The sequence below is a fragment of the Vicugna pacos genome, chromosome 2 (genome assembly GCF_048564905.1).
Source record: "Vicugna pacos chromosome 2, VicPac4, whole genome shotgun sequence".
NCBI classification, from domain to species: domain Eukaryota; kingdom Metazoa; phylum Chordata; class Mammalia; order Artiodactyla; family Camelidae; genus Vicugna; species Vicugna pacos.
The window spans coordinates 88168387-88184219 of NC_132988.1; the positions used below are offsets into that span (position 1 = coordinate 88168387).

The 15833-nt window shown below is 37.0% G+C and overlaps 1 long non-coding RNA gene across 1 annotated transcript in view; it reads left to right on the top strand.

The window, feature by feature from the left end:
* Nucleotides 1–309: 309 nt before the first annotated feature.
* The window catches only part of LOC140700306 (uncharacterized), a 72643-nt gene continuing 57119 nt past the window's right edge, over nucleotides 310–15833 (top strand). Inside the window, exon 1 of the long non-coding RNA XR_012078712.1 lies at nucleotides 310–422. This is a non-coding gene — a long non-coding RNA (uncharacterized lncRNA). The remainder of the gene's footprint in view (nucleotides 423–15833) is intronic.

A 15833-nucleotide genomic window follows, 5' to 3' on the forward strand; every position in this document is an offset into this window, starting at 1 on the left:
GCTATTTATATATCCATGAAGAAACACAGTAAGACTTAAAGAAAAAGACAGCGTATGATCTAAAGATGTTAGACTTCAAGCTGAGTTTAGTAACTAGACAGGCTTTGTATTGTCTCCCTTTAAGACAGGAATGAGTATTGCAATAGACTGAATGTGTCTCTTCCAGATTCATATTTTGAAACCTAATTCCCAGTGAAATGATAGTTGAAGGCGGGGCCTTTGCAAAGTGATTAGATCATAAAGGCAGAACCCTCATGAATGAAATTAGTGCCCCCATAAAAGAAATTCCGCCAAAGCTCCCTTGCCTCTTCTGCCACGTGATGGGACAGCAAGAAAATAGCTGTCTATGAACTCAGAAGCAGGCTCTCATCAGACACCAAATCTGCCAGAGTTTTGATCTTGGACTTACCAGCCTCCAGAACGTGAGAAGCACATTTTTGTTGTTTACAGTCTATGCCACCCAATTAATGATATCTTTGTGAAGCAGCCCAACAGTCTAAAGTGTCTTCTGAAACTAGATGGAAAAACATAAATTGATGATTGAGTCAAGAAGAGACTGTACGTAGCAAAACCTGCCAGCTTTCACCAAGTTCATGGCTTCTTTATCCTGGGCACACAGGCTCCTTCCAGTTAGATGTGTCTAAGCTATAGCTAATGGAATGTAAGAAAAGCGATTTGTATGACTTAACAGACATAACCTTAAAAATCTCACATACTTGAATCTTCAGAATCTTTGCCCTCCCACCACTGGATTTATAGATCTTTGAGGACCTAGGAAATGGCACAGCCACCATATTGAAGAAAACTTGGGTTCTAAATTCCTGTGTGGAGGAAACTCCCCCACCCCATTCTTTTGAAAGTAGAGGACAGTAGAGATTGTTTTTAGAATATGGATTTTAGACTCATGCTTGAGTCCTAATTCCCCCACTTTACCATCTGTGTGAGTTTAGACAAGTCAGTTATCTTGTCTAATCCTCCGTTTCCTTAAATGTAAAGTGGGGATAATAATAGTACTTTTATTAAAGAGTTGGCCTGTGGATTATTACACTCAGACCTATTATCCTCCGTATGTTACATTATTCATTTTACTTGTTATCTGAGATCCACTGCGGCAGTCATATTTTATTCACTGCTGTAACCCCAGAACCTAGAACAGGATCTCATACACAATAAGTGGATCACAAGTATTTTTAAAAATATAAATAAGGTGTGTAAAAACACTGTGGCAGATTCAATGAATATTATATATTATCACTATGGAATCAAGATAATGGTATCAATTTTAAAAGTTGCTCAGACCCTGGCATTTTTATTTTGTAACCTATATTTTCTGTTTTCATGGAGTCGCAATAATTTAGTATTATCCTTTGTATCATAAGTGATATTATAAACTATTCCATTTTGTAAATCATTTTTTGTTTTATTTAGTGGTGTAGAATATGAAAAAATTGACAAATACATTGTTTTTCATGGTTTAACTTTTGCTGAAATAAAATAAGTAGTCAAGCAGTTGACGATTATGCTTACCTGCTTAATAAAAGTGTATGAAAATTATGATTGTATGAGAAAGGTTAGTTCTGAATTAATTATACCTATGAGCATAGTCATTGAGTTCTGACAGTTTATGATGTTTTTAAAAAGATACATGTTTTTGAGACCAATCAAAGCAATGTGGTTTATCTACAGCAGAATTTTTCAACCTTGGCACTAATGAAATTTAGGGTGGAAAATTCTATTTTGAGGGGCTGTCTTTGCATCGTAGAAAGCTTTGCAGCATACCTAGCTGCAACCTCTGAGATGACATTATCACTCCACTTCTCCCAGTGTAACACCAAAAATATTTCCAGACATTGCCAAATGTCCCTGGGAAGGACACTCCTGACTGAAGACCATTAACATATGGTTTTCATCCATTCATTTACCAAGTAATTAAAAATGATTTCTTGAACATTTACTCCATGCGTGGCACTGTTCTAGTGCTGGGAATACAGCAATGAATAAAACAGAAAAGTCTCTACACTAACAAAGCTTATATTATGGAAAATAAATATGAATAAGCAAATAAAGTGATCTATAATATAAGGTAAGGGAGTGAGAGGTGATATGAAGAAAATAAAGCTGGTGTGAGAATTATATTAATCTTATCTTTTGTTTTTCCATATTCTGATGTTTTGACATCTGAGAATTGCTGACTTGAGTGACTGTCCTTCCTGGGGCCAGTCAACTCCTAGAGATAGTAAACAACTCGCCAGTAAGCATGTGTTTAAAATGCAAACTAAACAGTCCGAGTCCCACTTTCAAGCCTCTAAGGGAGTCTCTCAGGGGCTCGCACCCTGGACCACTATCCATCTGCCTTAATCACCCCTGGGCCAGGGACCAGATACCTAGGGACAGCCCCTATGCCTCGGAGCCTGCTAAAATTATTCAAAGTCACCAAACCTAAGCCTTCTTACCCTGCCTCATCTGTTCCTGAGAAAACCACAAGAAAGGCTCTTGCCCACAGTTCCCCTGCCCTTTCTCTTTATCTCTTGATCAAGCCTGGTGCTTCTCCACACAGCTCCCCATTGTGTGGCATGCCCTCTTTTCTTGGGAACTATTAGTAACAGACTATCTTTTCACTGGTAGTTGTCTTCTAATCTGTTGGACTTACTATTACCTCAAATTTTTGGTTAAGACACTCTATTTTAAAATAAGGCTAAAGAGTAGCAGGGCTCTATTTAGATGAGGTGGCCAGGAAAGGCTTCTGTGAAGAAGTGATATTTGCAAAACAGGATAAACTGGGTGAACCATGCTGACACTGGACAAAGAATGCTCCAGGCAGTAGAAACCACAGAGGCAAAGGTCCTGAGGTAGAAGCACGTATGTGTTCAAGGGAAAGCGGAGGCCAGTGTGACTGGAGCCTCTGTGTGAGGGGTAGAAGGTGAAACTGGAGTGATATCAGGGGCCGGATCGTAGAGGACTCTGGTGACCACTGGAATGTTTCTAACTTTGAGTTAGAGTGTGATGGGAAGCCGCTGTAGATCTGCTAGCAGGGAGGTACACAATCGGACTCGCATTTGGAAAGTTTTCTGAGGATGCTGCTTAGAGAACACACTGTAGAGCGAGCAGGAATGAAAGCAAGGAGACGTTTTAGGAGGTCAGGAACTGTGGTGTGAACTAGAGGAGTGGCTATTGAGGTGGACACATTTTGAATGTAGAACCAACAGGCTCAATGGGATTTGCTGTGAACTGTGAACTGCATTTGCTGTGTGTGAGAAAGAAACTTTTGGTCTGAAGGATAAAATGATGACATTTGTTGATATAAGGAACGCTGAAATTTGAGCAGGTATGAGGGGTAAAGCCAACAGCTCAGGACATTAATTGTGTGGTGCCTGTTCAACTTCTGAATACAGATTCAGAATAAGTAATAAACATTTGTGTGTATATATATCACTGGTGTCCCCAGGAATGGTAGGAGGTGGTGATATAAATTTTGGATTCATCAGTATATAAATAATATTTAAAGCCACTGAGATGGATGAGATCAACTTATAACACTATATTCTTGTTACAGGCACAGAACAATACATGAAACTAATATCATGAGTTTAGACTTGGAAAATATGTAGAAAATATTACAAATATAATAAGGGATAAAGGAAAGAAAATCCTATAGGATTTTAAGTAATTTATAGGTAATTAGCAATGATAAAAGTTTAAAAAATTAACTTTACTTGAGTCTTCTGTAAACTGTTGATTCATTGGCAGTTATAGATTTATTGCTCTCCTCGTTAAAGTATAGATTTATTGAAGGGAAGAATTAAAAATAGTGATTTTTTTTTCTCCTTCCTATTCCATATTTGTAGCTTTCACACTATCAAGTAAAAGATTATGAATTGTTTATTTTAAATTCGTAACCGGACATCACTCCTCCCTTGCTTTTAAAATGTCTTCCTTTTGGCACGTGAGGCGGCAGCACTCATGTTGGTAATGCATAGAGCAATAGCAATTGCAGTTGGTCTGGGCGGACCAGCATCACAACGGGTCAATGATGAACTCTGACTAGGACAACGGGTCAATGATGAACTCTGACTAGGATTCTTAAAGGAGCATTGCCAGCAGGAACACTAATGAGCCCTTGGAAGTCATGAGCGTTTGCCTCTGTCTTTGCTAGACTAAGGCAAACATCTGGGGACTAGAGTCTGCTGAGTTCAGGTTGTCTCTGAATCTCTTTCTTGAGTTATTCTTCTAGTTCTTGATAAATTCTCAATACAAAAATTATACAAATGTTCAACACACATATTACACAAAGATGAAATATATTTTCTGATTCATATTATATGTTTGCTACATGTGATATTATCCATCTGTCTACCTACCTATCTAATGCCAAACAACCTTTCTATCTAATATAAATAATAATGGAAAGATTATATATTGGGGTCTATTATGAAAGGTAATTTTTTTAAAGACCTTGGAGGTAGATGGAAAAATGAGAGTTTTTTTATCTAACAAGATTTCCTGCAGGGCTAATAACTACCAGTAACAATGGGGGTGAATTGATGCTTAGCTGAGGAGGTATATTTACCAGGAGTGCATCAGGCTATGAACGAATTGTGTGCAGAATGAACAAAAAGCCACAGCCAGAGAAAGAAATCATGGAGGGTTAAGGCAAATGGACAACCAAAGAGACAAAGTAAGTGATTGTGTGAAATAAAAGAGAAATTGTTTTACAATGAAGAGAACTTAGAAAGTGTCGACTGAAATAAATGCACAGCCTAAAAGTTGAGAGTTTTGTTTTATTCGGTGGGAGGATTCAAGCCGTAGGGACTGCTCCAAAGAGGTAGGGGAGGGGCTAGGATATACAGGAGCTTTACAACAAAGACCAAGTAGTTGGAACAATAAAAGATTCTTGGTTAACTAAAGAAAACCAGGAATCTCAAGTTAAAGAATTTAGTGCTCTTCTGTGTTTGGGAGGGAGCAAACATTTGCACTCATTGAATTCCTTCCTTTGACAAGCACCTAGCTATCTAGGGCCAGTATCCTGACCTTTCTTATTCTAAGTCCCCTCAGAGGACATCATTGTGAGTGGCTGCAGAGGCTGGGCTGCAGGCTTGTCTTCACTGGGGGGTGGTGGCAGCCGCTGATGACTGGATGGCTTCAACATTCTTTGTTTACTGATACGGTTTGCAGTATTTTTGTTCACAAAAGGAACGCTTTCATTCATATATACTACTGAACAGATAAATCTGATTTTCAAGAGAATAATATTCAGTTATACTCACATGTGTGCACACACAAGCACCCACCTTACTCTACTGATAGTTTAAAGTTACAAAATATCTGTGTGGAGTGGTCTTCTCTGTGCTTTGCTAAGTAAAGAGGCATTTTAACTTCAGTATGAATAGGGATGAAGTATCTCCAAGTAACTTTCTTCTTAGAATCCTCTCATTGAAGTCTAGGAATCTTAACCAGATCTTTTCTTTTGTTTTTGTTTTTGTTTTTTTTTTTTTTTTTGATCAGTTGTTGTCAGGGAAGGTTGAGGCATAGTAAGCTTGAGATGAAGATGTTTAGCTTACAGAGGCGCTGGTTTGGCGTGGTTGAAGTGAAGAATCCTTCTCACTGCCAAAGGTCTTTGCTGTAGCAGAGATGGTTCCTCTATAGGGTTGCTAATACCTAATGACTGAGAAAATCTTTTCAAATCAGCAGGCTGCCTTTCGGTTTTATTAAAACAAAGACAATTGGTTAATGGTTAACCAATCCACTGAATTTTCAGCCTGTTTCATCCCATATAAATGGAGGCACATGTAAACCAATCTTCAGACACTCTCAATATACACAGCCTACCCATTCCCTCTCTTCTACTCTCCTTGATAATTGATCCATAAAAGTAGGTTAATCATCAGGCCAATACCGTTAATATGTTTTATGTCTGCTTGTTGTAATTATTAGACCATTATCCTTACGGATTGCTCTTATTATGATTAACAAATGCCACTACAATTAGCACTGTCCTGGTTGACCCATAACTACTCTCTGTAGGTGCAGGCAGAGTTTGAATGAATATGGGGAAGTTCAAAGCCAGTTCATAATTCAGCTTGTGACCACTGGGCTCCCGCTGAAATTGTCCTCTTCTGGGTGATTTAGGATCCTATTAGAAAGGTATGGGCTTGAGAGCAGCAGAACCTGGGCACAGATCTTAGAGACAAAAATCCACACACAGGAGGCCTCTCAATAGCAGTGCTATACGCCAATCAATATCTTGCCCAACGTTGTTGTGCAATAATATAAAATATGTACTATGCTGGGCAGGTTTATCAACTTTCTCTAATTCTAATGCTATATGTGAACTTGCTGTATTAGTTTGCAAGGGCTGCTGTGTTATAGCACTGCTGACTGGGTGACTTAAACACAAGAAACTTGTTTTCGCAGAAATATGAAGTCTAGACAAGGTGTTGGGAGGGTGAATTTTTCTGAGGGCCACGAGGGAGGAATCTGCTCTAAGTCTCTCTCCTTGGCTTATCCATGGCCATCTTTTTCCTGTGTCTGATATTGTCTTCCCTCTGTGTGTGTCTGTGCCCTCATTTCTTCTTCTTCTAGGGACATGGGTAAGATTGGATTAGCGTCCACCCAAATGACTGCATTTTAACTTAATTACCTCTTTAAAGAGCCTGTCTCCAAATACAGTCACAAGCTGAAGTACTGGGAGTTAGGGTAACATATGAACTGGGGGTGGACAATTCAGCCCATGACACTAACTTTCTTAGTAATATTTTTCTAAATCTCCTATAGATCATATTCCTGTATCAGACACTGTATATATACAATGTATATAAGTGAAATATATTTTAAATTCTTACTTTTTTATTGAAGTGTAGTCAATTTACAATGTTACTTTCAGGTGTACAGCAAAGCAATTCAGGGATACATATACATATATAAATATTTTTCAGATTCTTTTTCATTACAGCTCATTACAGGAAATAGAATGTAGTTCCCTGAGCTCTATAGTAGGTCCTTGTTGTTTATCTGTTTTATATATAGTAATGTGTATCTGTTAATCCCAAACTCCTAATCTATCCCTCCCTCCCTCCCATTTTTTTAAAGGATGTATTTTTTATGGACTTAGAGTTACAAAGCTATTGCAAAGCAATTTGGTGGTCATGTAATAAACTGACACAGGTTTATTCATTCAGCAACCACTTAGTGAGAACCAACTGTGTGCCATGTGCTTGTCTAGGCATGGGGGATACATGTATCCCAAAACAGATCAAAATCCCTGCCACTAGAGAGCTTATATTCTATGTGGGAAACATAGACAACATGGACAAAAACTAGTAAACACAATAAACAAGTAACTTTTAAAGTGGTTGGAAGGGGATAAGTGATGAGGAAAATTACCAGAGCAGGCTAAATGGGATCAGGAGCGATGGGGGTTACAGGGTGGATGGGAGTGATCAATGGGACAGTCTCTGTGGGCCGGATTGGGAGGCTGGCATTTGCTGGAGTGAGGAGAGGAGGAAGTGGAGCATACATCTAGGGAATGAGCCTTTTAAGCAAAGACCTTGGTTTCCACTATTGTCCACTACACATTTCCACTTAATGAGCTTTGCTTACACTAACCTTTACTGGAAATGGAGATTTCACCAGTATTCCCTCAAAATGCGTAAGTATTGAAATTTCCACCGTGAACCATGGTTAACTATAGGGAGACGATTATCCTGCATAACAAAGCCACAGGCTACTTTCTCTTTTAAAATTTCCCACCTTAGATAAAATAATCTAGTCTCCTCCTAAAATCTTCTGGATGCCCACAAGAAGTTAACAGCACACTCTAATACTCACCTATTTTTTTCCAAGTCCCCTGAAATCCTAACATTCATAGACACAGAGTTTGAATCTTACATAACAGATAAAACATTAGGCAGAGTGTTTGCTACTACTTAAGAAAGACCAAATTTCAGCCAGGAAAATGGGGCTCTGGACCAATACAACTTGCCAAATTTCACTGTCTCTCTCTTTGGATGCTCTGTTCCTGGTTCCAATTTTTATGATAGTTGGGCCCCAAATGACAACTTCAGTAGATTCATGGAGTAGGGAGGGCTGGTTCTAAGGAAGAAGAGATTCAGTGTGGACAAGAGTAAATGCTCTTACCACAGTTGTTCACCAGTGATTACTTTAGCTTTTATTTCATTTTAAATTCACTGAATATCACAACATGAATTTCATGGTAGGGAAACATTTCACAATTTTTAAAACTTCAATGGCTTAGAGATTCTTTACCATGACACTATTTTTATTTCTTTCAGTTCAGAAAGGTAAATGGCTTTTGGTTCATCAGCACACACACATAGCCTACGTAGTTAGTGGTTTAGAGCAGTGGTTCTTGCAGTTTAGCATGCATGAGACTCCCCTGGAGATCATGTTAAAACACAGATTGCCAGGTCCCAGTCTCACAGTTTCTGATTCAGCAGTTGAAAGGTACACCAGCGAATGTGCATTTTTAACAAGTGCCCAACTGAAGCTGATCATGCTGATCAGGGACCACACTTTGAGAATCAGGGGGACCCTCTCCTTTATGATGTCTCAGAATCGTTTGCAACACACAGCTCCAGGCAATCAGCAATCAGAATACTTTTCAATCTTAACCTAAAACAATATTCCTGCGTAAGGGGCAGATTAGAAAATATTTCCATCTTTCAGGGGAAATTTCTGCTAATTTTGCTAAAGTCAGTATCTAGGCTTCTGAAAATCTTTGCTGGCTGTGCCCTGGAACCTCTAGGTCTTCCAGAAGCTTCAACTGGAATGAGAGACAAGAATTAAAGATTTCAGTAAGATCCATTTTAATTACTATTCCTCTTCCCATAACTCCCCTAGTCTTTGTCATCAAGTGATCAACACTGAAGATTCTAACATACCAATATATGTCAGAACAATCAAAGTAATCATTGAAGCTTTAAGCATCACTTGCATCCAAATTTCAGTAAATTTTTTTAAAGATGTGTAATGCCAACTATGAACCAAATGGACTAAATCTAAAAATAGTATGGCCTGGAATGTTTATGCTCTATAGTTGGGCTTGTATTTGAAGTGTGGCTTCCTGTGTTTCCATTCAGAAATTGGCAGGTATAGAAAAAAAGCAAGAAATAGAGAAGTGTCTTTTACTTTCTGACTTTTTTTTTTCATTAAAGGAAAAAATAAGCAGTAAGGACTCAGAACTTACAAATCTAGGCAGGAAATAAATATGAAGGGTAATCATGTGAAGAGAAATAATCTGACACAGTTATACCAGGAGAACAGAGAGCTGGATACAGAAATAGACTGATGGACAGTCATCATCAGCCAACTTGAAATATGACTTTTCTTTTGAAAACCAAAGCATTCCATACTTGTGTAATAAAATTATAGCCCTGCTCAGCCCAAGCATCTTCAAAAGAACCATATTATGTTGAAATCTTCTTATCTGAATACAGGGAGAATTTAGCACATGCACAAGAGCTATAAAGAAAAGGAGTCGTGATGTTGATTAGGAAGGTAAGGATTTTTAATGAGTAATTTCACAGCCAAATGTGCTGTGATGGCTTACCCCAGGGTCAAGTACACTATTCTTTAAAAAAATTTTTTTTTATTGATATATAGTCAGTTTACAATGTTGTGTCAATTTCTGGCGTACAGCACAATGCTTCAGTCATACATGGATATACACACATTCGTTTTCATATTCTTTTTCACTGTAAGATACTACAAGATACTGAATATGTTTCCCTGTGCTATACACACTACTCTTGTATATTCCTTATCTGTTCTCCTGACTGACTCAATGACCTTGGGAAGGTATGCCTGGAAGCACTTGTCAAAATTAATCTCAGAGGCACTGGGATGATAAAGCTCTCCCATTGAAATCCCCATAAATACACAGGAAGTACAGTATGACTTGGTTGTTGAGTTGAGCTTGAGAAGAAAAAAAGGAAGAAAGAAAGAAATGCCCTCAAGCATGAATAAGTCTTAGTTTAAGAGAGTCTCATAAATTTTTCCCGACCTACCTATTGCTAATTTTGTAGTTAAATTACAGATATCTTGATGCCAGGGATTTCTGGTTTAGACCCCCTGAACTGAATGGTGATACCCATAAAAAGATCATTTACTGACCTATTAACATAGACAATTTAATGAGATTGACATGTGTATACACCTAACTCTGACGTATACTGTAGCAATAAATAGAAACAGCAAGCTAAATTTAAGAAGATTGAAAAATCAGGGTGAGGGATGAGATTTAAGACACACAACTGGAATTATCAGCTTTCTGACACTACATCTATTTAACCACTTTTAGAGAAGCTAATGCAGATTATAATGTCAAGGTCAAGAAATTCTGATCTCCATGGCAACACTCGGGCATGCTAAAGGCACTCACATGGTTATGAAACTTCTTGGTTTCACATTCTGGAGTCAGAGTTTAATCAGTTCTCTATCCTACTGGGAATAGGAAGAGGAGGGGAACATAAAGGCAGTCAGTATCTACTGACAATTGCAACCTGTCACTTTCATTTTCTTGAAGGCTAAATAATTAAGATCTTTCCTGGACCAGAGATTGGGGTTTCGCACAAAAATTTATCTCTTTCACTGGTTCCAATAAAATGCTGCCACATTTTCTTAATATAATGGGAGATAACCCTTAGAAAATGTCAAAGAAAATTTTCCTTTCCCTGTTCAGCTAAATTGTGCCATTTTCCCCAATGTACTGTCGGTCTCCAAATCGCTAACAGAGTTACTTAGTAAGGTTGAGATTATATTGGACAGAATACATATAGACTACTCTGCTCTAATTTGTAGTCTATTTTATCTATCTTTCTTAACTTTTTTTACCCAATTTGCCCCAACCAAGTAGTTTACCAATTAGGGCAGGATCATGAAATATGCATAGGAACAAAGAGGAGGGCCCCATGATAATTTGCTGTCTTAGAATATCTTTAATTCTTCAAGAATAATAATCAGTTTTTACTGTATAGTGAAATTCTAATTCTGATGGTCTTAGGGCAACTGGACTTCATTTTGAAATTGGCTATTGCAACACTGGCTGTGTGTTCTGGACCATATTTTTAAGTGAGCACTTCTGCCCAGCCTTCTCCCTGATATGTTTGATGGTATGCTCTACATACACCTCTTCTCTTCATCTGACGCTGCTCATCCTTTAGCTGGGGATTGGTGTCATGTAGATTATTTGAAATGACTAATAGTGTGTTTCTTTTCTAGGAAATCCCAGTGCTGCAGGTTAGAAGGCAGATGCCAAATTTTCTCTTTTGCTTCTACCATTTCTTGTCCTCATCTTCATTTATCTTCTTCATAGCCTGTAAGCCTAATGGGCAGTATCAAAGTTAGCATCAGAGTCCTCTTGGAGAAGTTAATGGACTTGGTGGCAGAGTTAACTTTAATTTTGCACATTCAATGCAGGCAATTTTTTCTTTTTTTTTTAATTTAATGAGATCTTAAAAATGACAGTGAGTGGATATAAGGGAAAGAGCTGCTGCCTTTTCTCTTCCTCTTGCGAAGAAACAGGTGGATGATAAAGAGTTGAAAGTGACGCAAATACAACTCTTTCTATTTTCAATTTTTGATACATAAAACATTATTCAAAGGGAGGAGAAAGATAGTTGAGTCAGTGAATCCTATTCTATGCATTGATCTCATTTTTGCTTAGCAGTTTCAAATCTGTGAGTTGAATCTTCAGTATCCAAATAATTAAATAACAAAAGTTTCTGGTATGTATCTGTGTATGTTCTGAATATTGTATTTCAAATGAACTCTTACTGGGAAAGGGTTAGTTTGAAAGGTGTTAAATGTGACTTTTGGAAAAAGCATCAGTACTTTCAACACTTTTTTCCCAAAAATGACTAGTTACTGTAATGAGTCAATGGCAAATCTTTCAGTTAAGCGTCCAGATGATGATGATGATGATGATGATGATGATTTTTTACAAAGCTGTCTCCAATTTACTAGAAAGCAAAATCACCTGAGAAAGTATTAGATGTCTGACAGTGGAAAAGCCCTGATATCAGGGACTCTCTTAAAGGGAACCTTTAATATCAGCCCTTAGGACATGTGTCCAATTTAATAAACCCCAAGCAAGGGCCAATAATGTGCAAGGCCCTTTTAGGCACAGGGAGGGAAGGAACACAATGATTCTTGCCTTCCATTAATTTATAATTAGTTAGTATGCCAACCATGTTAAACTCATAAATCACTTTCCTAGAAATGTGACAAGTGTGTGAATTTTTATGGTCACAGATTGGCAACCATAGAGATGTAGATTAGATAAACTACCAGCCTTTTGTATTTTAGTTAATAGGATCATATAATCCTTCATTCAAACTGGTACACTTTTGAAAGCAAACGAAGAGGGTGACGATAACTATTTGAAGACAATAGTGAAAATCTGGATTATCCCTGGGTAAACCAGGGCATATAATCAACTAATATTGGTAAATATGCTTTATGTAGGAAAGAATTGGTCCCAAGGATTTTATCATATGGTAGGGGTCCGTTGTTGCCACATTCAGTATGGGATGTCCAGACTCCTTTCTAGTACCATCATGATTTTTTTCCTTGATCTGAATGTACTGCAGACTGAACTCTCCAATGATTAGAGAAAGCAGTTACTAGATCATATCTGGTGTCCAACTCCTTTCTTCCTCCACAACCATATTATAAATTGTTTCATGAGGCTGACTTTTCTGAAATATTCAAATGAAAATTGTGAGAAGGTTGAAATACTAAATTCAGTTCATTCATTCAATATGTTGAAAGCACTACCTCCTAGACATTGCAGGGACCACAAGGACATTAAAATACCATTTCTACTACTATAGACTGAATGTCTGTGTCCCCTCAACATTTATATGTTAAAATCCTAATCCTCAAAGATGATGATATTGTAAGGTGGAGTTTGGAGGAGGTAATTAGGTCATTGAGGGTGGAGCCCTCATGGCTGGGATTGGTACCCTTATAAGAGAGACCTCAGAGAGCTTCCTCGCCCCTTCCACCACGTGAGGACACAGGGAAAAAGAGCCAGCTATGAAAAAGGAGAAGGGCCTTCACCAGAATGTGTACTTCCTAGCCTCCAGAACTGTGAGAAATAAATTTCCATTGTCTATAAGCCATCCAGTCTATGGTGTTTTGTTATAGCAGCCTGAATAGACCAAGACACCTACCATGAAAAAGATGATGATTTAACAGACAGGACTAACTAAGCAAGTAGATAATAGCAAAAACAGGTAGAACAAGACACGTGCAATAAACAAAACAGAAGACATCCAGAAGAAATCATCATCATATCCATGCTGGGGAATCAGGAATAGTTTTTCATTAACAAGAAGACATTTTGGACAAATCTTGGATCTGTTTCAATTGAGTGGAGGAAGAGAGGAGGGATAGCATGTCAGGGGAATGAACTGAGATATACTTAACATAAAAAAATAAAAATTAAGATGGGGTAAATATATTGTCATCAAATGGAGTGACTGGTCTTGTGGTCAGATTTCCTTACTTAGGAAAAGATTTGTATCATCTGCATTAAAATAGCAATTCAAGCTGTAAAATAGGCTGGATTAATCTATGTGAAGAATATATTGAAAAGAGAAAACTTCACTTTAGATCAGGTCAATTTTTATGGTGTAGAAATATACATACAACAACAATAAAAAAGCTACCGGGCAATTGGGAAAATAAAACAAAATAGTGCTAAAGGTAGAGATCGTTTCAAAAATGTGGTTAGGGAAGATTCAATTACTTAGAGGAATCCAGGAGAATGGGACTGAAAACACATATTATATTTTTATTAACTAGATGATGTGAGAGCAATTTTTAGCACAGTAGTGAAGATTGATAGTAGACCTGAAGGGTTTAGAATTGCACTGGTAACAGAGTAAAGGTAGCCTGTGTAAATTACTTTTCCCAAAACGTTGTCATTAAAAAGAGGAAATGGTGATCTGCATCATATCAGCAACAGTTACCAGCAGTTAACTGTGGCCCTTAGGACAGTCACATGGTCCTTGCCTTGCACTAAATATATAATAAAATCTTCAACAGATGGGTAAGAGGATAATTCCCCATATCTTGCATTTTCATAAATCTTCCCAAGGGCCAAATGCTGACATAGAAATAAATGACTGTGGCATGATTTAAAGAGAGAGAAAAGGCTAAATGTGACCCAGTGCATGGATTAGAACGTAATCATATACCATCATCTGTGGGGGAAAAAAAGCACAAAAATAACCACACTACTAAGTCAATTCAGTAGAAAAATAGGAAAAGGTGGGTTTAAATTTAGTCATAAAGGATTAAAATTTGTTTTAAGAAGTCTTTTCTGTCAATGACAGGGTTTTTAAGAATTTGGAACCTCTGAATATGTTTATTTGGTTTGCTATTTTAATTTTTTTCTTTGTTCCTACTTAAGTTTTTACTGGAAATACAACAAAATAAAATCAAACTGTTTTGAGCCACTACTATTTTATTTAAATTTTAAGAAACTACGTATCTTGCCACATGTGTAATACAAGTGTAATTATTTTGCCAATGGTTCATGTAACTAAATTGGTTTAAAATAGAAATACTGATTTCTATGGAATACTTCCCAATTATGTCATGATCTGAGGACTCCAATTACAAAACTCTTAATTCATATGTAAACACATCTAGAGATTGGTCTTTCTTTCAAACTATTACTTCTGGTAAACATTTTCTTATTTTCATATTGGCATAAATACAACAAAATAATTCCTTTTTTACATGAAACTTCTTGTGTGAATATTAAAAATTTCTTAAGTAGTGAAGAGCAAATAGGTTATTTCCTTTCAAAATTAAAATAATAGACCAAACCTAAATGATTCATTTATCTTAAAAATTAAGATGAATGACAGTACCAATTTTGCTGACAGATGTTACCAATTTGGCTGATAAATGAATCTTTTATATCAGGTATAGGGAGAGAAGAGAAATTTTGAATTGGTATGGCAGCATCGAAGTACAGAGTAAGTGACAAGCAGAAATTCAGAGAGAAAATAGCCTAAGTTTTGGTAATTTAGGAGGAATCTTGTGATAACATTTTAAATTCAGATGGGTAAGGACTAAAGCGAGCCACAAACCAGGCTGTTGTCCATGAGCTGTCTGTAGGGAAAAGCACAACTTCCTGCTCTGTTAAGAAAAGAAATAAGAAAAAGAAAAGAGAAAATACCTAAATATGCTCCGAAATCAAATCTAAGGATACTGCTATACTGGGAAATTGTTCTACCAAATATTTCTATCTATTCTCCCAAATAAGAGAAATTAAATAATTTAGTTCAGAGAAGCAAAGGATTAAAAGCATACCAATTATTCTTCCTACTTTATCATCAAAGTAAAGAGTTTTCTCCTCCTCTTTCTGGATTTTGTTTTAGATAATTGCTCCTAATGCTGAACTGCATATTACATATTTTGGTATGTCTTCAATAATTTGAATAAAGAAAATCATAAACTAGATTTTCAATACAATCTAAGTGCGCTCAAGGGACCCATAGTTTGCAATAATACATCAGATTTTTTGGTTGACAAAAGAATGTATATATGCATTTGATTAATCAGCAGATTCTTGTTTCCTAATCAAGATATGTAGACTCATCTACATGTTTTTAATTTTGTTCCTAGTCTAGTTGGCCCATAGGATATAGAGCTATGACTTAATTGCTTATATATTTGAAATTGTGACCCAATGACATATGATGACCTCTACAAATTAAAATCATGTTCATTTACAGCGAGGTAGGGATTGATGTAAGTTAGTTTTGGACAATTCTTGAAATTACAAAGTGAATAAAAGA